The sequence below is a fragment of the Pongo pygmaeus genome, chromosome 8, assembly GCF_028885625.2.
Source record: "Pongo pygmaeus isolate AG05252 chromosome 8, NHGRI_mPonPyg2-v2.0_pri, whole genome shotgun sequence".
Taxonomy (NCBI): domain Eukaryota; kingdom Metazoa; phylum Chordata; class Mammalia; order Primates; family Hominidae; genus Pongo; species Pongo pygmaeus.
In genome coordinates, this window is record NC_072381.2 from 31,276,140 (window position 1) to 31,300,247 (window position 24,108).

Below are 24,108 nucleotides of genomic sequence, written 5' to 3' on the forward strand. Positions count from 1 at the left end.
AAAGCTATAGTAATTCCAAAACAAAGGAGAAAAAAAAAGAAGGAAATTTTGTCATGTGTGACAACATGGATGAATTAGAGATTATGCTAAGTGAAATAAGTCAAGTACAGAAAGACAAATACCATGTGTTTTTACATATATAGGGGAATCCAAAACAACTCAAGTGGTGATTCTCACACAGGTTTGACTGACTTTCTAATCACTATGATCCATCCCTTAAATTTGTTCATGCTTTTTGATCTAGTAATTCCATTACTAGAAATCTATCCTAATTAGGGATGCACATGAAGGTTTACGTAGAAGAATATTCAAAGCTGTATATATAGAAGAATTAGAAGCAATCTATAGTTTCAATGTGAGGAGGGGACTAGTTAATTTGTAATCCATCCACAGATTAGAATACTAATAGATTATAAATATAAATCTCTTATTTATATATGTCACATATAATTTATATTATATGTATTATATTATATTTATTATGATATGTATTATATGATGTATTATATTACATATGTATTCCACTTATATGTAATTTATATGTTATATATAAATATAGATCACCATATGTTACATATTATATCATATTATATATAAGATATACATATTATATCTATATATGTAACATATGTAAACATGTATAAACAACAGAAAACATTAGATGTAACATATATAAACACATGTTATATATAACTTATACAACACATGTTATATATAACATATACAACATGTTATGTATAACATGCATAACATATATAACATATGTTATATAACATGCATAACATATATAACATATGTTATATAACATACATAGCATATGTTACACAACATACATAACATACGTAACATATGTTATATAACATACATAACATATATAACGTATGTTATATAACATACGTTATATATAACATAACATATGTTATATATAACATATATACATATATGAATAGAGATCTATATTTATATATATTACATATGTGTATATTTTAGAGAAAGGGCCTACTGTGCAGTGCAGCACTGGACTGCAGTGGCTATTTATGGGCATCTTCATGGTCACTGCAGCCTTGAACTCCTGGGCTCAAGTGATCCTCCTGCCTTAGCCTCCCTAGTAGCTGGGACTGCAGGTGCACGCCACCATACCCAGCTAGTGTACTACATTTATTAAGTGATTAATATTAGCCATTCACAGTTCTAAGCATTTCATGTATCTTGACTCAGTTAACCCCCACAAAACCCTAGGATACAGGTATTAATGTGATATTCTATCTAGTGGAAGACATCATCATTATTTTATCCATCATAGAAAAATGCTGCCAAGTAATCTAAGTCACAATGGTACTTTTTAATGCTGACAGTGAGGCATGCTCTGATATCACAGATATTAAAATGTGGGGAAAAAAGTTAGTTTTAGAATTGATAAAATAAGCTATTATCATCCATTATTCTATGGCTGAGGAAATTGAGGCATGCAGAGATTAATTTGCCTAGGGTCAAAAAGGCTGTAAATAGAGGTAGAATATATATATATAATATATATATTTTTATATATATATAATCAATAAAGACAGAGAAGCATTTGTTGGCTGGGTGCGGTGGCTCCCGCCTGTAATCCCAACACTTTGGAAGGTTGAGGCAGGAGGATTGCTTGAACCCAGGAGTTCGAGACCACCCTGGGTAACATAGTGAAACCCTGTCTCTATAAAAATAAAAAATATACATATACAAGAGAAACAAAATTTTTAAAATTCGATTTAAAAAATTAGTTGGACATGGTGGCATGTGCCTGTAATCCTAGCTACTCTGGAGGCTGCGGAAGGAGGATTGTTTGAGCCCGAGAGTTCAAGGCTGCAGTGAGCTATGATCACACCACAGCACTTCAGCTTGGGCAACAGAGTGAGACACTGTCTCTAAAAAAGGAAAAATAGAATTAAATTAAATTAAAAATATTACATTCCTACTGATCAAAATATAACTTGTAATTTATCAAAGAACCAACAGAGGGCATGAAATCATTTAACAGTATCAACTTAAAACTGTCTCTAAAATGGAATGTATATCCTGAGTTTAAACAGAATAGAAGAAACGGCAACTTAGGAAGTCACGGTGATTAAGTGTTTTATATATTAAAATGAAGCTAAATTAAGCTAAAAATAAATATCAAAAGGCACAAGGCATCTGATATAAAGAAACACTGCAAGAGTATAACACTCTGAAGAGAGCATGTTAAAACAAATTATTAAAAACCTGTCCTAATAAGACAAAGAAAACAACACGATAACAAAGATAAATGACAGTTTGTCCTATTTTATATACTATAAAGAAAATATAATAGTGATAGAAAATACAGTACATATCTTTATTTTCATATTAGAATTTGGCAAGAAATCACGAAAACTTTACTCCATGGGTTACTTGAGTGAAATCCACAAGTACTTAGGATTGGCTTGTTCGTGAACACTCGAGTTTAATTCAAACTGCTCTACCCTTGATTTTCTGAATCCATTTTCAGTAATGATTATTTATCTAACAGATAACATACTGAAATCAAACTCATGCAATGAGAAGTTAAGAAAGAAACTCCTAAATTAAGAAATGTTCCTTGGGAGGCCGAGGTGGGCAGATCACGAGGTGAGGAGCTCCAGACCAGCCTCACCAGCATGGTCTCTACTAAAAATAGAAAAATTAGCTGGGCATGGTGGCATGCACCTGTAATCTCAGCTATTCAGGAGGCTGAGGTAGGAGAATCATTTGACCCTGGTAGGTGGATGTTGCAGTGAGCTGAGATCGCACCACTGCACTCTAGCCTGGGCGACAGAGCGATAATCCGTCCAAAAAAAAAAAGGAAAGAGATTTTCCCTATTGTGAACCCAGGAAAAATAATCAGCACAAAAGAACTTATTCCCACCTCACTTTTTAAAGCAAACAAATCACTAGAATATTAAAATGCACATAGGCTAAACAAGAGCCCCGTTCAGACCACTTTCTGACTTAAGATGACATTAGTTTAGTACACAAAGTGGACTCTTTCTGGAGGCAATCCAGAGGTCAAATTCAAGTTGTTATTTTATTTTCTAAGTATACTTAGATGACTTATTCTATAAATGGGCATCTTTCACACTATCAAGCTACATAAGTAAAAACAATGAAATACATTTCTTCTCAGAGGAGATTAGATGTGTTAACATTTTATTAGGTTGGTGCAAAAGTAATTGTGGTTTTTAATTACAGTTTTCATAACACAATGCCCTAACCCTTTGTGTAAGAACACCAAATTATCAATAGGTATAATGTAAGAGGAACGATTTCCTACTTTTTGATCCAAGTGTTCAAATTTTTTAAAAATTATTATTCAAGCATGTTTAAAAGAGTCCAGGAGATCTGGCAAGATGGTCCAATAGGAACAGCTCTGGTCTGCAGTTCCCAGTGAGACCAACGCAGAAGGTGGGTGATTCCTGCATTTCCAACTGACATACCCTCTTTATCTCATTGGGACTGATTAGGCAATGGGTGCAGCCCATGGAGGGTGAGCCAAAGCAGGGTGGGGCGTCGCCTCACCCTGGAAGTGCCAGGAGCCGGGGGCCTCCCTTTTCCAGCCAAGAGAAGCCGTGAAGGACCAGCCCAGATACTAAGCGTTTCCCACAGTTTTTGCAGCCCACAGACCAGGAGATCCCCTCCCATGCCAACACCACCAGGGCCCTGGATTTCAAACACAAAACTGGGCAGCCATCTGGGCAGACACCAAGCTAGCTACAGGAAGTTGTTTCCCTCCCCCAACCCCCCCACCCCAGTGGTGCCTGGAACTGTCACCAAGAAAGAACCATTCACTCCCTTGGAAAGGGGGCTGAAGCCAGGGAGCCAAGTGGTCTTCCTCAGTGGGTCGCACTCCCATGGAGCCCAGCAAGCTAAGAACCACTGACTTGAAATTCTTGCTGCCAGCACAGCAGTCTGAAGTCAACCTAGGAGGATCGAGCTTGGTGCAGGGAGGGGCGTCCGCTATTACTAAGGCTTGAGTAGGCAGTTTCCCCCTCACAGTGCTAAGGAGGCCAGGAAGTTCAGACTGGGCAGAGCTCAACACGGTGCGGCAAAGCCAGACTGCCTCTCTAGATTCCTCCTTTCTGGACAGGACATCTCTGAAAGAAAGGCAGCAGCCCCAGTCAGGGGCTTATAGATAAAACACCCATCTCCCTGGGACTGAGCACCTGGGGGAAGGGGAGGCTGTAGGCGCAGCTTCAGCAGACTTAAACATTCCTGCCTGCCCACTCTGAAGAGAGCAGTGGATCCAGAAAAGGAGGGTTCTACCAGCACAAGTGCTCCAGCTCTGCTAAGGGAAACACTGCCTCCTCAAGTGGGTCCCTGACCCCCATGCCTCCTGACTGGGAGAGACCTCCCAACTGGGGTTGACAGACACCTCATACAGGAGAGCTATGGCTGACATCAGGCCAGTGCCCCCTGGGATGACGCTTCCAGAGGAAGGAGCAGCCAGCAATTTTTGCTGTTCTGCAGCCTCTGCTGGTGATACTCAGGCAAATAGGGTCTGGAGTGGACCTCCAGCAAACTGCAGCAGACCTGCAGAAGAGAGGCCAGACTGTCAGAAGAAAAACTAACAAACAGAAAGCAATAACATCAACATCAACAATAACAAGCAAAAAAAAAAAAAAAAAAAACCACACAGAAATCCCATCCAAAGCTCATCAGCCTCAAAGATCAAAAGTAGATAAATCCACAAAGATGAGGAGAAATCAATGCAAAAATGCTGAAAATTCTGAAAACCAGAATGCCTCTTCTCCTCCAAATGATCATAACTCCTCTCCAGCAAGGGCACATAAGTGGACACAGAATGAGTTTGATGAATTGACAGAAGCAGGCTTCAGAAGGTGGGTAATAACAAACTCCTCTGAGCTAAAGGGTCATGTTCTAACCCAATGCAAGGAAGCTAACAACCTTGACAAAAGGTTACAGGAACTGTTAACTAGAATAAACAGTTTAGAGAAGAGCATAAATGACCTGATGGAGCTGGAAAACACAGCAGAAGAACTTCATGAAGCATACACAAGTATCAATAGCTGAATCAATCAAGGAAAAGAAAGGATATCAGAGATTGAAGATCAACTTACTGAAATAAGGTGTGAAGACAAGATTAGAGAAAAAAGAATGAAAAGGAATGAACAAAGTCTCCGAGAAATATGGGGCTATATGAGAAGACCAAACCTACGATTGATTGGGGTCCCTGAAAGTGACAAGGAGAATGGAACCAAGTTGGAAAACACACTTCAGGATAGTATCCATGAAAACTTCCCCAACCTAGCAAGACAGGCCAACATTCAAATTCAGAAAATACAGAGAACACCACTAAGATATTCCTTGAGAAGAGCAACCTCAAGACACACAATCATCAGATTTTCCAAAGTTGAAATGAAGAAAAGAATGCTAAGGGCATCCAGAGAGAAAAGTCAGGTTACCTACAAAGGGAAGCCCATCAGACTAACAGCAGATCTCACTGCAGAAGCCCTACAAGCCAGAAGAGAGTGGGGGCCAATATTCAACATTCTTAAAGAAAAGAATGTTCAACCTAGAATTTTATATCCAGCCAAACTAAGTTTCAAAGTGAAGGAGAAATAAAATCCTTTACAGACAAACAAATGTTGAGAGATTTTGTCACTGCCAGGCCTGCCTTACAAGAGCTCCTGAAGGAAACACTAAATATAGAAAGGAAAAACCAGTACCAGCCACTGCAAAGGCACACCAAAATATAAAGACCAACGACACTATGAAGAAACTGCATCAACTAATGTGCAAAATAACCAGCTAGCATCATGATGACAGGATCAAATTCACACATAACAATATTAACCTTAAATGTAAATAGGCTAAATGCCCCAATTAAAAGACACAGACTGGCAAATTGGATAAAGAGTCAAGACCCATTGGTGTGCTGTATTCAGGAGAACCATCTCACATGCAAATACACACATAGGCTCAAAATAAAGGGATGGAGGAGTATTTACCAAGCAAATGGAAAGCCAAAAATAAAAATAAAAAATCAGGGGTTGCAATCCTAGTCTCTGATAAAACAGACAACTCTGATCTTTAAACCAACAAAGATCAAAAAAGACAAAGAAGGGCACTACATAATGGTAAGGCATCAATGCAACAAGAAGAGCTATCTTAAATATATATGCACCCAATATAGGAGCACCCAGATTCATAAAGCAAGTTCTTAAAGAACTACAAAGAGACTTAGACTCCCACACAATAATAGCGGGAGACTTTAACAGCCCATGGACAATATTAGACACATCAACGAGACAGAAAATTAACAAGCATATTCAGGACTTGAACTCAGCTCTGGACCAAGCAGACCTAATGGACAACTACATAACTCTCCACTCCAAATCCACAGAATACACATTCTTCTCAGCACCACATAGCATTTACTCTAAAATCAACCAATAATTGGATGTAAAACACTCCTCAGCAAATGCAAAAGAACAGAAATCATAACAAACAGCCTTTCAGACCACAGTGCAATCAAATTAGAACTCAGGATTAAGAAACTCACTCAAAGCTGCACAACTACATGGAAACTGAACAACCTGCTCCTGAATGACGAATGGGTAAATAATAAAATTAAGGCAGAAATAATGAAGTTCTTTGAAACCAATGAGAACAAAGACACAACGTACCAGAATCTCTGGGGCACAGCTAAAGCAGTGTTTAGAGGGAAGTTTATAGCACTAAATGCCCACATCAGAAAGCAAGAAAGATCTAAAATCAACACTCTAAAATCACAATTAAAAGAACTAAAGAAGCAAGAGAAAACAAATTCAAAAGCTAGCAGAAGACAAGAAATAACTAAGATCAGAGCAGAACTCAAGGAGATAGACGAAAAACCCTTCAAAAAATCAATGAATCCAGGGAATGCTTTTTTGAAAAGATTAACAAAATAGATAGATCACTAGCCAGACTAATAAAGAAGAAAAGAGAGAAGAATCAAACAGATACAATAAAAAATGATAAAAGGGATATCACCACTGATCCCACAGAAATACAAACTACCATCAGAGAATACTATAAACACCTCTATGCAAATAAACTAGAAAATCTAGAAGAAATGGAAAATTCCTGGACACATACACCCTCCCAAGACTAAACCAGGAAGAAGTCAAATATCTGAATAGACCAATAACAAGTTCTGAAATTGAGGCAGTAATTAATAGCCTACCAACCAAAAAGAGCCCAGGACCAGACAGATTCATAGCCAAATTCTACCAGAGGTACAAAAAGGAGCTGATACTATTTCTTCTGAAACTATTCCAAACAATAGAAAAAGAGGGACTCCTCCCTAACTCAATTTATGTGGCCAGCGTCATCCTGATACGAAAGCCTGTCAGAGACACAACAAAAAAAGAAAATTTCAGGCCAATATCTCTGATAAACATCAATGTGAAAATCCTCAATAAAATACTGGCAAACCAAATCCAGCAGCAAAACAAAAAGCTTATCCACCACAATCAAGTTGGCTTCATCCCTGGGATGCAAGGCTGTTTCAACATACACAAATCAATAAACATAATTCATCACATAAAAAGAACCAATGACAAAAACCACATAATTATTTCAATAGATGCAGAAAAGGCCTTCAATAAAATTCAACACCCCTTCATGCTAAAAACTCTCAAAAAACTAGACACTGATGGAACATATCTCAAAATAATAAGAGCTATTTATGACAAACCCATAGCCAATATCATACTGAATGGGCAAAAGCTGGAAGCATTCCCTTTGAAAACTGGCACAAGATGAGGGTGCCCTCTCTCACCACTCCTATTCAATTAGTATTGGAAGTTCTGGCGAGAGGAATCAGGCAAGGAATCAGGCAAAGAAATAAAAGGTATTCAAATAGGAAGAGAGGAAGTCAAATTGTCTCTGTTTGCAGATGACATGATTCTGTATTTAGAAAACCCCATCATCTCAGCCCAAAAGCTCCTTAAGCTGATAAACAACTTCAGCAAAGTCTCAGGTTACAAAATCAATGTGCAAAAATCACAATCATTTCTATACACCAATAATAGACAAGCAGAGAGTCAAATCATGAGTGAACTCCCATTCACAATTGTTACAAAGAAAATAAAATACCTAGGAATACAATTTACAAGGGACGTGAAGGACCTCTTCAAGGAGAACTACAAACCACTGCTCAAGGAAACGAGAGGAAAAAATGGAAAAAAAAAATCCATGCTCATGGATAGGAAGAATCAATATCGTGAAAATGGCCATACTGCCCAATGTAATTAATAGATTCAATGCTATTCCAAGCTACCATTGACTTTCTTCACAGAATTGGAAAAAAACTACTTTAAATTTCATATGGAACCACACAAGAGCCCATATAGCCAAGACAATACTAAGTAAAAAGAAAAAAGCTGGAGGCATCATGCTACCTGACTTCAAACTATACTTCAAGTCTACAGTAACCAAAACAGCATGGTACTGGTTCCAAAACAGATATATAGACAAATGGAACAGAACAGAGGCCTCAGAAATAACACTACACATCTACAACCGTCTGATCTTTGACAAACCTGACAAAAACAAGCAATGGGGAAAGGATTCCCTATTTAATAAATGGTGCTGGGAAAACTGGCTAGCCATATGCAGAAAACAGAAACTGGACCCCTTGCTTACATCTCATACAAAAATTAACTCAAGATAGATTAAAGACTTAAACATAAAACCTAAAACCACAAAAACCTTGGGAGAATATCTAGGGAATACCATTCAGGACATAGGCATGGGCAAAGACTTTGTGACTAAAACACCAAAAACAACTGCAACAGAAGCCAAAATTGACAAATGGGATCTAATTAAACTAAAGAGCTTCTGTTCAGCAAAAGAAACTATCATCAGAGTGAAAAGGCAACCTACAGAATGGGAGAAAATTTTTGCAATCTATCCATCTGGCAAAGGGATAATATCCAGAATCTACAAGGAACTTAAACAAATTGGCAAGAAAAAAACAAACAACTCTATCAAAAAGTAGGTGAAGGATATGAACAGGTACCTCTCAAAAGAAGACGTTTTATGCTGCCAACCAACATGACAAAAAGCTCATCATCACTGGTCATTAGAGAAATGCAAATCAAAACCACAATGAGACACCATCTCATGCCAATTAGAATGCTGATCATTAAAAAGTCTGGAAACAACAGATGCTGGCAAGGATGTGAAGAAAGAAGAAGGATTTCACTTCTGGTGGGAGTGTAAATTAGTTCAACCATTATGAAAGACAGTGTGGCAATTCCTCAAGAATTTAGAACCAGAAATACCATTTGACCCAGCAATCCCATTACTAAAGGATTATAAATAATTCTACTATAAAGATACATGCACATGTATATTTATTGCAGCACTATTTACAATAGCAAAGACTTGGAACCAACCCAAATGCCCATCAATGATAGACTGGATAAAGAAAATGTGGCACATATACAACATGGAATACTATGCAGCCATAATAAAGAATGAGTTCATTTCCTTTGCATGGGCATGGATGAAGCTGGAAGCCATCATCCTCAGCAAACTAACACAGGAACAGAAAATCAAACACCACACATTCCCACTCATAAGCGGGAGTTGAACAATGAGAACATATGGACACAGAGAGGGGAACATCACACACCGGGGACTGTCGGTGGGTAGGGGGAAAGGGGAGGGAGAGTATTAGGACAAATACCTAATGCATATGGGGCTTAAAACCTAGATGACAGATTGATAGGTGCAGCAAACCACCATGGCACATGTTTACATTTAAATTTCATATGGAACCAACAAGAGCCCATATAGCCAAGACAATCCTAAGTATATAACAAACCTGCACATTCAGCGCATGTATCCCAGAACTTAAAGTAAAATTTAAAAAATAATAATAAATAAATAAATAAAACAAATATGATAACAGCCCTTTCCCAAAACAAACCTCCTTCTTGCCTGAGGACTAGACTGCCTTCATAGGAATAACAAATTACCCACAAGATTAGAAATTATAGTTTAGGAGTCACGCAGCTGGAGGCTACAAGATTCTGATCATCCCTAAACTGTTCCTTAGATCAATGCTTGCGATATTTTTGCAGACCCTGCACTTGATGGAGCAGCTGGCATCCAGAGCAATAAACTGGCTCATCTGATCTTGTGGCCCCCACTCAGGAACTGATTCAGTGCAAGAGGACAGCTTCAATTCCCCATGATTTCATCTCCAACCCAACCAATCAGCACTCTGGACTCACTGGCCTTCCCCTATCCACCAAATTATCCTTAAGAATTCTGATCCTCAAATGCTTGGAGAGACTGATTTGTGTAATACTAAAACTTTGGTCTGCCGCACAGCCGGCACTGCATGGATTACTCTTTCTCTATTGCAGTTGCTGATATGGTTTGGCTGTGCCCCACCCAAGTCTCATCTTGAATTGTAGCTCCCATAATTCCCACGTGTTGAGGGAGGGGCCTGGTGAGAGATAATTGAATCATGGGAGTGGCTCCCCCCATACTGTTCTTTGGGTAGTGACTAAGTCCGACAAGATCTGATGGTTTTATAAAGGGTCTCTCCTCCGCCGGGCGCAGTGGCTCACACCTGTAATCCCAGCACTTTGGGAGGCCGAGGCGGGCGGATCACGAGGTCAGGAGCTCTGAGACCATCCTGGCTGACACGGTGAAACCCCGTCTCTACTAAAAATACAAAAAATTAGCCGGGTGTGTTGGCGGGCGCCTGTAGTCCCAGCTACTGGGGAGGCTGAGGCAGCAGAATGGCGTGAGCCCAGGAGGCGGAGCTTGCAGTGAGCCGAGATCGCGCCACTGCACTCCAGCCTGGGCGACAGAGAGAGACTCCGTCTCAAAAATAAATAAATAAATACATACATACATACATACATACATATATAAAAATAGAGTCTCCCCTCGCTTGGCTCTCATTCTGCCCTGCCTGCCATCATGTAAGAGGTGCCTTTTGCCTTCCACCATGATTGTGAGGCCTCCCCAGCCACCTGGAACTGTGAGTCCATTAAACCTCTTTTTCTGTATAAATTACTCACTCTCAAGTATGTCTTTATCAGCAGCATGAAAACGGACTAATACAGTAAATTGGTGCTGATAGAGTGGGGCACTGCTGTAAAGACACCCAAAAATATGGAAGCGACTTTGGAACTGGGTAACAGGCAGAGGTTGGAACCATTTCGAGGCCTCAGAAGAAGACAGGAAAATGTGGGAAAGTTTGAAACTTCCTAGAGATTTGTTGAATGGCTTTGACCAAAATGCTGATGATGACATAGACAATGAAATCCAGGCTGAGGTGGTCTCAGATAAAGATGAAGAATTTGTTAGGAAATGGAGTAAAACTGATTCTTGCTATGTTTTAGCAAACAGACTGGCGGCATTTTGCCCCTGCCCTAGAGATTTGTAAAACTTTGAACTTGAGGGAGATGATTGAGGGTATCTGGTGGAAGAAATTTCTAAGCAGCAAAGCATTCAAGAGGTGACTTGGGTACTGTTAAAAGCATTCAGTCTAAGTTTGTCTACCATTGGCATTTTTAACATCAGAGCTAAACATTATAATTTTAGAGATAGTAGGGAGCTAGGCAGTTATCTGGTCTACCTCCTTTATTTTACACAAAACTGAGGAGGTTGCAGCAAAGAGTTTAAATGGTGTATTCCTGGTGATTGAGATTTGTTATTCTTACTTTACTTCTCTACTTGTTCCCCCTCTTTATTTTTAGCAAAGAAAGTTCTGCAACACTGGTGGCTTACGTTTGTCTATTTTTATGCCATGGCTAATAGAGTATGCTTCTTGGTTTGCTAAATGTATTTTCTTTTGGCTATTCAGTAGAAATCACTTGTCATGAGTCTGTAATCTGCTGATAGAAAAATACCCCAAACTCTGTAAAATATTTTAAAGAGGTTTATTCTAAGCCAATATGAGTGACCATGGCCCAGGTAACAGTCAGTCTTGAGAGCTTTTGAGAAAGAGTGCCCCAGGCAGTTGGATTACAGTTTGGTTTTATACTTTTTTTTTTTTTTTGGAGACAGAGTCTCACACTGCCACTCAGGCTGGAGTGCAATGGTGTGATCTCGGCTCAACCTCCACCTCCTAGGTTCAAGCAAGTTTCCAGCCTCAGCCTCCCAAGTAGCTGAGATTACAGGTGTGCACCACCACGCCTGGCTAATTTTTGTATTTTTAGTAGAGATACGGTTTCATCATGTTGACCAGGCTGGTCCCGAACTCCAGACCTCAAGTGATCCCCCCCACCTCAGCCTCCCAAAGTGCTGGGATTACAGGTGTGAGCCACCATGCCCAGCCTGGTTTTATACATTTTAGCGAGATGGGACTTGCAGGTAAAATACTAAACTAATAATGGAAGGTCTACATTTGTTCGGCCTAAAGAGGTAGGATATCTTGAAGGGGGCAGTGAGATGGGGATGGGGGTTACAGGTCATAGGTGGATTCAAAGATTTTTTTAATTGGTCATTGGTTGAAAGAGTTAAGTTTTGTCTAAAGACTTGAAGTCAGTAGAAAAAAATGCTTAAGATAAGGGGGCTTATGGAGACCAAAGTTCTTGTTATGTAGATGAAGTTTCATAGGTAGCAGCCTTCAGAGAGAATAGATAGTAAATGTCTCTTTTCCAGCCTCAAAAGATTTCAGACTCTTGGTTAATCTTTCCTAGATCCAGGAAAGGCCTGGAAAAGGAAGGTGTGGCTGCATTATCTCCATTAATGGAGATTCTCTACAAATGCAAATTCCCCCCATAAAAGATGGCTTGGCAGGACAATTTCAAAATATGTCAAATAAATATATTTTGGGGTAAAATATTTTGATTTCTCTCCAGGTCTACTATCTGTCATGCAATGCTATACCAGAGTCAGGTTGGAATTTGTTATCTTATTGCCACAAAGAGTCTGTTTTTTTCAGTCTTATGGTCTGTATTTTAATGTTAATGCTGGTCAGTTGTGCCTAAACTCCAAAAGGGAGGGAATATAATGTGGTATGTCCAACCTCCCTTCCTGTCATGGCTGGGAATTCAGTTTTTCAGATTTTTCTGGGGTCCTCTTGGCCAAGAAGGGATCTATTTAGTCGGCTGGGGGGCTTAGAAATTTATTTTTGGTTTACAAACATATTAAAGTGGCCATCAGAGAAATTGTCTGTATCCTGATAGCTGTTTTCTTATAATGTTTACAGTATCACTTGGTGATTAATTTACTTAAAGTAATTAGAACTCTCTCAGGTAAAAGTGAAAGAAAAATTTTTTTTAAATAAAAACACTTTAAAAAGTAATTGATTAGTCTGGGCACAGTGGCTCACACCTGTAATCCCAGCACTTTAGGAGGCTGAGGCAGGTGGATCACAAGGTCAAGAGATCGAAACCATCCTGGCCAAAATGGTGAAACCCTGTGTCTACTAAAAATACAAAAATTAGCCAGGCGTGGTGGTGCACACCTGTAGTCGCAGCTACTTGGGAGGCTGAGGCAGAAGAATCACTTGAACCTGGGAGGTGGAGGTTGCAGTAAGCCGAGATCGCACCATTGCACTCCAGCCTGGGCGACAGAGCCAGACTCCATCTCAAAAAAAAAAAAAAAAAAAAAAGTAATTGATTAAATATATACTGTGGACTCTTACAAAACAGCTTAGCTTCTGGGAGGTCTGGGGTATAGCTGGGCCTTGGGAACACCTGGAACCAAGCTTTGAGTGCCCTCAAGATTCTCATGGTTTATCCATTTATCTTCCTCCCTTGGCTTCCTTCTCTTTGAAAACAGGAATTTTTCTCCAAAAGTCTGCTAGTAGACCTGAGTTTGAATTATAAGAGTTTCCTGATTCCAGTTCTAAAATTCTAGGAAAAGGACACTGATTGACTTAGCATGGGCCATGTGCCTGCCTATAGACCAATTAAGTAATACAAGAAAATGAATACGACAGTAACAATATCTTGGCTCCGGTGACCACCCTTGGTGGTCAGTCAGTTGTATCCAGGAAGTGGAGTCATAGCAGCTTCCATCATAACCATGTGTGAAATTGGCCAAGTTACTTCATTTTTCTGTGCCTTTCTCCTTTACTTCATCTGTAAAATGAGATTAAATTGTTCCCCTCTCATAGAGTTATTTGAGGATTTTATGAGAAAATGCAACATTCTTTGTATAGTGGAAAACTGGAAACAATATGATATAAACATTCATTACTGTATTAGGCTGTTTGTGCATTGCTATAAAGAAATACTTAACCTGACCAACATGGCAAAACCCCATCTCTACTAAAAATACAAAAATTAGCCCGGCATGGTAGTGCACATCTGTAATCCCAGCTACTCAGCAAGCTGAGGTGGGAGAAATCACTTGAACCCAGGGTGTGGATGCTGCAGTGAGCCAAGATCGCACCACTGCACTCCAGCCTGGGCAATAGACCAAGACTCTGTCTCAAAAAAAAAAAAAAAAAAAAAAAAAGGAAAAGAAAAGAAAATAAAAAGAAAAAAAAGAGAAATACCTGACACTGGATAATTTTTAAAGAAAAGAGGTTTAATTAGCTCATGGTTCTGCAGGCTGTACAGGAAGCGTAACACAGGAATGTGCTTCTGGGAAGGCCTCAGGAAGCTTACAATCATGGTAGAAAGTGAAGGGGGAGCAGATATCTCACATGGTGGGAACAGGAGAGAGAGCGAGAGAGTGAGAGTGAGGTGCCATGCTTTTAAACAGCCAGATCTTGCAAGAAGTCACTCACTATTGCAAGGAGAGCACCAAGAGGATGGTGGGATGATGCTAAGTCATTTATGAGAAAGCCACCTCTATGATCCAATCATCTGCCACCAGGCCCCAACTCCAATACTGGGGATTACAATTCAACATGAGATTTGGGCAGAGACACACATCCAAACCATAACAATCACCAAGGGACAGGTTAAAGAAGTTTGTGGGCTCAAGCAGTTGCCTTCCACGCAGCCATTAAAATATATGTCCCCAACAGAAGGCAGGCTTCCACGTATAACACATGTGACCATTTTCCCCGGGCCCTCTAGTTTGCAAAGGTGAGGGCAGAGCTCAACCTGGAGTGTAGAGCCTGAGACAGAGGGACCATGCTCCCTGTGTCCTAATGGGAAAGGGCTCTTCTTGAGTAGAAAGGTGATTACCGAGTTTTGCTTTCTCCTATAGATGAAACATGAGCAAAAACAGGGAAATGGGGACCTGGAAAAGAGAGGGTACAGAAATGGCCAGATGGGGGCATCTGTGATGCTGGTGGTGGGATTTGTTGGTGAACTACAGCCTGTAGGCCAAATCCAGCCCACCACCTGATTTTGCATGGCCCAGGAGTGAAGAATGGTTTGTTTGTTTTTTTGTTTGTTTGTTTTACATTAAAATGATTGAGAAATAAATTTTTTAAAAGAATATTTCATGACTTGTGAACATTATATGAAATTCACATGTCATAAATAAAGCTTTATTGGAACATGCCAGACCCATGCACTTATATATTGTCTAGGGCTTCTTTCCCCCATGTAAAGTTGAGTAGTTTTACAGAGATCATATGGGTTCCAAAGCCTAAAATATTTACTATGTGACCCTTTACTGAAAAAGTTTGCTGACCCCTGCCTTGTAGTATGACACATGGATTTTTGGAAGAGTAAAACAAATTTAACATTTGCTGAGCACTCCTTCTTGCCCAGCATGGCTATAGACTCTTCTCATATATTTAACATAATTTTGTGAACAACCCTATAAGGCAGGTACTATTATTATCTTCATTTCACAAATAAGAAAGTTAAGACACCTCGGTAATTTTCTCAAAGTCAGGTCATTAGTGAGTAGAAAAACTGGGATACGAACCCAGGCTGTCCAATTCCAGAGCAATAATCTAGTTTGATTTTCTGGCTTGTTATGTGATGGAATTCCTGCCAGTTGTCCCTCAAAAATGTCAGTATCGCTATGCAAACCATCACTTACTTGATTAGTCTTGCTGTGGAGAAAGGGATTGGGCTGTGCCTACACTTGGGGCACAATGGGAGAGGACACAATAGGAAGGGACAGTAGCCTGGAGGAGTGGCACCTTCACTCCTGGGCTTTACATTTGATGGCATCCTAGAATGGAGGAAATTATTGTGTGTGTGTGTGTGTGTGTTTTTGTGTGTGTATGTGTGTGTGTGTGTGGTGTATACATAGCAAATGTCTAGAAGGTCCCACCCCAAACTGCAAATAGCATTTGCCCTTCAGGAGTGAAATGGATAATGTAAAATTGGGAGCTGTCTACATTTTAATCCTACGTTGTTTGAAATTTTAAGTGAGGTTGTAGTCTTTGTATTGCTATTTTCAGAAACTCATATAAATATGGTGAAAAGAACTCTCTGGCCTGATTTTCCCTTTTGTGAGGTAAATTGACTTAACTCTTCTTTAAGTTTCTTAGGTTTTGAGAAGAGATAGATTATTTAATAATCCATTTCCCCAGGATGGCACCTAGAGGAAAAGAAGATTATCCAGCCACCAACAAATGCCCAGCTCCTCTATTTAGGATGAACCTGACTTAACCAGGAGTAGAAGGCACCTTTCTTCTTTCCAGAGGTACACGAGGGCCCTGGGTTTCCTGTTGACATGAAGATATTCACACCCTTCAGAGGATGAAACCCTTCACAAACAGCTTATCATCTGTTCCACTTTCTGCTCTTAGAGATGAAATAGGAAGTTTCTTCTTTGTTCAAAAGATTAAGGAAACCACTGTTTCCCTGTTGAGATGGGGAAAGACGTACCATCCTGGGATCTTCATGTCTCAGAAGGATTATATGCATTTTCCCTTGTCTTCCCCGCAAAGGAATGAGAGAAAGAACAGTCCCAGGGTTTGGCTACTGAAGGCTGGAAAGGGATGGCAGGGCCCTCCCACACTCAGCCATCACCCATGCATGAGGGCAGCTCCCAGCCCTCAGCTCTGGAGGGGTGGTGAGGGCTGGTTTTCCTGGGCTCTGCTAGGTATCTGCTTGGTATCTTGGGGAACTATCTCAAATTGAGTAAAAGAGCAGTGAGTGTTGCTTCCATTTTCGGTACACCACTGAAAATGAAGTACTTGTACAAGCTGGACATTTGAGTTTCACTTCTCTTGTAATGTTGAATACAGACTCCTAATTTAAAGACATGTATCTAAGGGACAAATAATCGCACTGATCCAAGAAGGGCTGGGCTCCTGGCTAAACTCTACCCTGAAGCCTGGAACCTTGGCCCTAAGTGAAAACAGCCAACCCCATTTTTCCACCCAAATGATTTCCTTTTTGGCCCACCCCGCCCCCTATCCTGTGCCCATAAAAAACCAGACTTCATCTGGCAGAGGGAAAAAAAACACACACATACACAAGCTGCTGACCGTCGGGATACAAGCAGCTGACTGGCGAGCAAAGCAGCAGCAACTACGTACTGTAGAATACGGATAAACGCAGCTAACTTCAGACGGTGCGGCTTCAGAGGGGAGCCTGGCTGGAGACAGGCTCGGCTTCAGGGAAAGATCACCTTCTTCCCGCTTGATCCCCTTTCCAGCTCCCCTTCCACCAAGAGCCACTTGCACTGCTCAATAGAGTCTTCTGTACTAATCATCTTTCAAACAGTTCATGTGACCTGATTCTCCCAGAATATTGAACAAGAACTCGGGTGTCAAAAAGGGCAGGTGCAGTAGGCTGTCACCCTAACTAACCTTTTACTGAGCTGTTAACACTTAGCCATCCACAGACTGCAGGCTGCAGGCTGCAGGCTGAGTGAAATGAGTCACTCCAGTTCCACAAAGGGGGTCAAAGTCAAGGGAAAAATCTCATCCTAACGCAACCCATAATGTAATAGTGTGCAATATCTTTTCTAGTAATCACAGTTTTTTAAAAAAATCAGTATAAAGCTGTCAATTTTTCTTTCTTAGAAAAGATCTATTATATTTTTCTGAAATCGTCCTCTTTATCTTTTGCAGGGAGAAATGTCCTTCCTTTTATGAAATTAAATAAGAGCCCCTATAATTTGCAAGAAACTGTTCTAAGTCCTAAGGAATTGGCAGCGAACAAAACACAGCAAGTCTCTAAACTTGTAGAGCAAATTTTTTTTCCAGAATAAAATGTAGCTTTATGATGACACAGGAAAGACTGCAAACCATTAGGGGAGGAGGACGAGGAGTCAAATTGATGCAGGATTATTTTCTTGACTGTTTCGTGGGACTCGTGAACAGAGGTGCCCTGTTTACTCAGCCCACCCCACTTAACCCCTTGTAGGAGGAAGCACACAAGCAAATGAATGGAGGAACCGGCTGGCTGCTTCAGCTCCAGCAGGAGCAAACTCCGTTCCTTCGGGTCTGCCATGCTCCACTCCTCACATGAACGGGCATGTAGGCAAGTGAGTGCAGGAACAAGCTGGCTGCTTTGGTGCCAGCAGGAGCAAACTCCAGCCAGGCCCCGCAGCAGTGTCTGGGTGGGGGTGCCTGTGACCCCAAAGCCCCAGAGAGCATGTTACAATGCTCTCTTAGCTCCACTGTCCACAGACAGCAGTGTGTTATCAGCTCAGTGGGCCCTTTGCCTCATCGTGTGGGGCAGCTGCCCTCTGCCAGTGAGGGAAAAGGACCAGTGTTTACAGCCTTTTTGGGTATCAGCCCTTGGTGCCTACTGAATCCTTGTCTGGTGCCCAAGAAAAATGAGGTCACATGAACGAATTGAAGGATGGTGAATGCGGATAATTTTGTTGATCAATGAAAGCAGATCTCAGCCGAAAGGGGAGCTGGAAAGGAGATGGGAAGGGCAGGTTGCTCTCCCTTGAAAGCCTCTCTTTGACATCCAGCTGCTGTCTCTGAAGTCCAATTGCCTCTTCCCAGTGTCCAGCTGCTTCTCCTCTCTACAGGCTAAGCCTGGGGTCTTTGTAGGCACAGGATGGGGTGCAGGGCAGGCCATAGGTTGCTTTGGAAAAGGCAACATTTGATTGGCAAAAAGACATTATTCAAAAAGAACCAATCAGGAGACAGCGGGCACACAGGGATAGAAGTTCTCACTCTGGGCCGCAGGTTTCAGGATTTCCAGAAGGTGGGGTTTTGCTACAGACCAACCCCTGTCTGCATAGAATTTCTCTGCCTCTTGCCTCTATCAAGATAGCTCCTTAAAATGAGAGGTAAAAGGAAGATGTAAACACCTTGGTAATGAAGTCTCCAACCACGGCACAATCATTGGATGTTTTTTCTTACAATTTTTTGTTTTCAAAGCTATAGTAAATGAAAGTTACTTGAATTATCAAAAGAATAGCAGTTTTACACAATGAGAAGCATACATGCCAAGCAAAAATATAGTAGCACTTGGGCATAGAGTCCAGGGACCCTTCCCGCACCTGATAGGGGAGCCCAGGACCTCAGTAGGTGTTGTGGGGGTGCTGGAAGGAGGCCAATCATGTTCCCAGTATATGGCTCAGCTCAAAGCACAAGAGCAAATTCTAGAAAACAAATAAATATATAACACCATGCCAATAGTAACTGGCACTATTAGCGCCAATTAATAATATTAGCACTATTTTAATAAGTGCTATGAAGAGACATGAAATAGAACCAGGAGCTCAAGCAGTGGGACTCAACCTGGGCCCAACGCTGTAAACACCCAAGAGCTTTAAAACATATTGTTGCCTTGTTTCTACTTGGAGAGATTCTATTCCAATTGCTCTGGAGTTTAGCTTGGGAATCTGAATTTTAAGCACTTTGGGTGGGTCTAATGTACTGGCAGTGACTGCCAATAAGGGCACACTGGCACTTAAGGCTTTCACTCACATTTCATTGGCCAAAGCAAGTCATATTCCTGACCTGCACTCTAGGCAAGAGGGCAGTGCCATTCCAGGTGTGCCCTGGAGAAAGGGAATGTGCATGAAGCCCCTTAATGATGGCCACAAGCTCGTCCTCCCTTTCTTGAGTCCAAGTTAAGAACTGTTTTTCTATTAAATCCAATTCTATGACTTTCCCTAACATTCACACACAAAGTAATGCAATACAGACTCACATACCGGCAGATCGCTACTAGCTGAGTGTGTGACCAATTTAAGTATCTGGATGGGCCAGATGTTCACAGTGGCCACACTTAACCACAAAACACAACAGCCTTCAATGTCCCAGCCCTTGGCCTAACCATCGTTGTTCTCCAAGCATGTGGAGGGTTCAGCTTTCTCACTTCCGGAGCCGAGGTGACACTGTTATGCACTGGCTAGTTTAGCTTTTTTGCATGCAACATCTGGGACAAATGTGTCACTTGATGTTGGTCACTTTTACACAAAAATAAATAGTCTGTATCTGACAGACCCAGTAAAAGGTGCTGTTTGTCTAGACAGTGGATTTGCTGTGCATTTCATTTAGCTAATGGATCTTGGAACTCTCAACATAAACTATCAGGAAACTTAAACCCTTAAGGAGCCTAAGAGATAGGAACATTTTCTTCAGTGTGAATCATGAGCTAATTATTGTTCCTAAAACTGTAAACCAAATTAATTATGCCTACTCAGCAGCTAGAGAACAGGAAGGATCCAGCACCTGCCTTGTGTTCAAATATAGACTATTTAGAGACAAGAGATGTGTTCGATTTTTCTGCTTGCTAGAATATTCTCTTTCAAGTTTCTTCAAGTAGCAGGGGTCCCTTGTAAAGATGTACATATGAGTTAAAAAAGAAACAGGGATCTCTTGGGAACCTAAGAACAGAAGCCAATGGACACTTGGCTTACATATAATTACATATATAATCAATATTCCCAGTGACATAAGAGGAATCTTTGCATCCATGGCACAGGAACAGAGTCTTTTAAAAAAGGATCAATCAGACATTCAGAAATCGAAAAAGAGCTTTTGGAAATCTAAAATATGATTGCAGGAACACAACAACGACAAACTCAATAGAACAAATAAAAGTAAAATTTGGGCCAGGCATGATGGCTCACGCCTATAATCCCAGAACTTTGGGATGCTGAGGCGGGAGGATCATCTGAGGTCAGGAGTTCAAGACCAGCCTGGCCAACATGGTGAAACCCCGTCTCTACCAAAATATAAAAAATTAGCCAGACATGGTGGGGTGCTTGTAATCTCAGTTACTTGAGAGGCTGAGGCTGGAGAATCACTTGAACATAGGAGGCGGAGGTTGCAGTGGGCTGAGATCACACCATTGCACTCCAGTCTGGGTGACCAGCAAAACTCTGTCTTAAAAAAAAAAAAAAAAAAAAGTTAAATTTGAGGAAATCTCCCAGAGAGTAGTCAAAACCACAAAAAGATGAAAAATAGAATAGCAAAGATAACAAAATTTGAGGACCAGTCCAGGTGGTCCAATGCTGATATTTAATAGGAGTTCCAGAAATATATTAGAAAAAAATGGAGCAAGAAAATCATCAATGGAATGAGCCAAGAAAATTCTCAGGACTGAAGGACCTGAGTAGCCAGATTGAGAGAGCCCACAGAGATTCACAGCAAGCCCATCATGTGAAATTTCAAGTCCTGAGAGGCATGAGATAGATGATCCTACAAGTTTCCAGAGAGTAAAACACAGGGCATGCATAGAATTAATATTCATGGCTTTAGACTTCTTGAGACACCAGAAGCAAGAATATGTCTTAAAGGAAAATGATGTCTGACCTATTATTCTATACGCAGCAAAACTATTAATTAAATATAAGGGTAAAATAAACACATTTTAACATATGCAAGCCCTCAAAACATGTATCTCCCAAATATCCTTTCTCAGAAAGCTACTAGAGAAAGCACTCCACAAAAATAAGAGTAAACCAAGAAAGAAGAGGCATGGGAACATGGGAAATCCCACAAACAGAGAGACAAAGAGCATCCCTGGGATCACAAAGGGAGGTCTCAAAATGACCAGACAGAGGGAACATAGTCCAGACAGAAGCACCATCATCCACGGATGTCCTGGGAGGTCATGAGCAAGATCCACACTGCCATTTTTTAAAACCAAAGGTCACATGTCCAATGGAGCTCATTGACTATCTTGTCTATGTACTGACAAGGTTTCTTTTTTCTCCTCTATGACTTACTACTTGGATCAGCTGAGAATCCTCATTTCACCCCCAGAGAAATGTTCTTCTTTGACCTACTCTTGGGAGCTGGAGGCAGATTATGGTAAGTTTGGACCCAGGAAGTTCTGGGTAGCCTGCTTGCCTGACCACATCACTGCTGAATCCAGACCCTGCTCCACAAATGGATGCCTCAGTGATGTGCTTCCATGTTTCCAGGTTTCAACAATGGCCTTGCCCCTGACCTTTCCAGAAGGGATGCTCTTACACATCCAGGGAATCTAAACCCAGAGATTCAGTTGAACTTATCTTATCCCAGGAACCTACCGGCAATTAACTCATTTTATTGCAGTTAAGTTTGTATTTGCTATTCAGTCAAAACTGAGCAATGTATCCTTTGAGGATACAAACAAGTTGGAAATCTATAAAGAAAGGCAAAGGAACTACTAACACAAAGGTTTGGAGAGGAATTTCCTTGGGGTGGAGGCTCGGGGCTGTCATAGAGAAGACGATCAAAGGGCACTTCTAAGCTACTGACATGATTCTTCTGAGCCTGAGATAAGCGTATGCAGGAATTAATTTTATTCTTCTGCTGCTCTTACACAAACGTTTTCTATTCTATTATGCATGATACATTTCACAAAAAAAAATTATTCTTTTAATTTAAAAAACAGTCACGGCCAGGCATGGTGGCTCACGCCGTAATCCCAAGATTTTGGGAGGCCGAGGCAGGTGGATCACTTGAGGTCAGGAGTTCAAGACAAGCCTGACCAACATGATGAAACCCCGTCTCTACTAAAAATACAAAATTAGCCAGCCATGGTGGCAGATGCCTGTAAGCCCGGCCTAGGCTGAGGCAGGAGAATTGCTTAAACCCAGAAGGCAGAGGTTGCAGTGACTCTAGATCGCACCACTGCACCCCAGTCTGGACAACAAGAGCAAAACTCCGTCTCAAAATAAATAAATAAATTTTAAAAAATAAAAAAGAATCAAGTAGCAGTTAATGTTTTAAAAAACAAAGACTGAGGAAGTTCTGCGTACTGATGTGGAATGATCTCCAAGATATTTTTTCAGATGAGATAAAAGAGATGTCGATGAGACAATGATTGAGAAGTCAAAAAACAAAAAAGCACACACACACACGCACGTGCATGTACACACACACACTTGCTGGTGTCCACATAAAAATACCATTCCATTAGGAACTTCTACTCTAAACTGTAAATGGGCTGCCTGGAGATCAGGGTCATACAATGCTCATGTTCTGTTTTTTTTTTTTTTTTTTTTTTTAAGATGGAATCTTGCTTTGTCACTCAGGCCGGAGAGTAGTGGTGCAGTCTCAGCTCACTGCAACCTCTGCCTCCCAGCTTTAAGCAATTCTCCTGCCTCAGCCTCCCGAGTAGCTGGGATTACAGGTGTGCACCACCACGCCCAGCTGATTTTTGTATTTTTAGTAGTGAGGGGGTTTCATCATATTGGCCAGGCTGGTCTTGAAGTCTTAACCTCACGTGATCCACCCACCTCGGCCTCCCAAAGTGCTGGGATTACAGCGTGAGCCACTGCGCCTGGCCTACATTCCATTTTTTTATAGCTTTGAATTTTGCAGCACTTGAAAGTTTTACCCAGTCAAAAAAACAAGCTTTTTTTTTTTTTAAATAAAAGAAAGAAGCCTGACAGGACCAAAGCAAATGTTATGAAGGGTGCAGAATCATATCCTGCTGATAGGAGAGCAAATTGGTAAACCTCCTTGGAAAGCAATTTGGAAATATCTCATCATCAAATTGAACTAGCAACTACACTCCTAGGTACATGCTCTAGGAAAATGTCTTTCATATGTGCATCAGGAAACATCTACAGGAACGTTCCAACCAGGCTTGCATATAACTAAAAAGGAAGAAAGAAAAAAGAGCAGCAATATAAAAGGTCCCAAAGAAGAGATTGTATTTAAAGAAATTCTATTATTTCCTTGGTCTGTGTGTCTGCTTTTACTGCAATACCATGCTACTTTGATTATTATAGCTTTGTAATAGATTTTGAAATCAGATAGTGGGATGTTTTGCTTTGGCTATTCAGATTCTTTTGTGTGTGCATAAAAAT

General features: G+C 40.8%; 1 long non-coding RNA gene across 1 annotated transcript in view; it reads left to right on the forward strand.

Annotated features, from left to right (window-relative positions):
• Positions 1–16,476, forward strand: part of LOC129044912 (uncharacterized) — a 73,829-nt gene extending 57,353 nt beyond the window's left edge. Inside the window, exon 4 of the long non-coding RNA XR_008504849.2 lies at positions 16,419–16,476. This is a non-coding gene — a long non-coding RNA (uncharacterized LOC129044912). The remainder of the gene's footprint in view (positions 1–16,418) is intronic.
• The last annotated feature ends 7,632 nt before the right edge of the window (positions 16,477–24,108 follow it).